A 1023-nucleotide genomic window follows, 5' to 3' on the forward strand; every position below is an offset into this window, starting at 1 on the left:
GGGATGCACAGCGTTAGTCCTCCGCCTTGACCCAACTCTTCCTCCTCCGCACCCCAACTCCTGCAGCCGCCTGGACTCCCTTCTCTAGCCCTAGTGGTGACAGGGCCAAGACTTAACCCCAGGCTACGGGAGGCCTGTGCACCACATGTGTTTTTTAAGATTGATTTATCTATGCGTACGGAACTGGGGTGCAGGCCAGAGGTGCAGGGTGGGGGTGAGAGGATTCACCAGAGATACTGAAACACTGCTGGGGGAGCAGCGGGGAGACAGGAGGGGTCTGCTGCGCCCTGGGGTCCCTCCCTGGCAGATCCCAGCTTCCTAGTGCTGCGCTTGACCCGCGGCACCAGCAGGGAGGGCCCCTAAGGAGCACCCGCTGTGTGCCAAACGCTGGCTAGCCAGGGGTCTAACAGCGAGCAAACAGGCAGACATCGGCCTTTGCCATGCTCACATTCAGGTAGGGGTTTTGTGGGTAAGCATTTGGTATCTAGACGAGGCAGGTAAATAGAGGTAAAAGGTTCAGCACACCCGAGTAACACGTAGGTGAAGAGGCAGGGAGGGGGGTGGAGCGTGCAGCAGGCTTGGCTCCCAGTTAAGGCTGGGGGGAGCTCAGCGTCTCTCTTGGGGCACGCACCCCCTCCCCAGAGAAATCACACCCCCTTATGATCAAAGTCCGTACAGTGGAAAAGCAGATGTCAGGGAGGCCGACCCGTACGTTGGCGTGCCCTGGGGCACGGCCTCAGTTTCCCTTGTGAAATGCCCCTACTCACTGAGCTGATGATGACTGAGGCCCCGCCCAGGCCCGACACCCAGCAGACCCCAGCCCTCCTCCTGCAGTGGAGGTGGTGAGCCCTGACTCCCCTGAGCTTCCTGCCTCCGGGGAGCCCTAGACCTCCCTGCAGTGGGACAAGGGGCTTGACCGGCGTCTGAGCAGGGACACAGACTAGAGTGTGCACAAAGTGGAACTGAGGGGACGAGCAATTTAGGGCCGATGGGAGGCTGGGAGGAGGCAGGAGCAGTGGCAGG

The sequence above is a fragment of the Condylura cristata genome, unplaced genomic scaffold, assembly GCF_000260355.1.
Source record: "Condylura cristata isolate star-nosed mole 26May11 unplaced genomic scaffold, ConCri1.0 scaffold00034, whole genome shotgun sequence".
Classification (NCBI taxonomy): domain Eukaryota; kingdom Metazoa; phylum Chordata; class Mammalia; order Eulipotyphla; family Talpidae; genus Condylura; species Condylura cristata.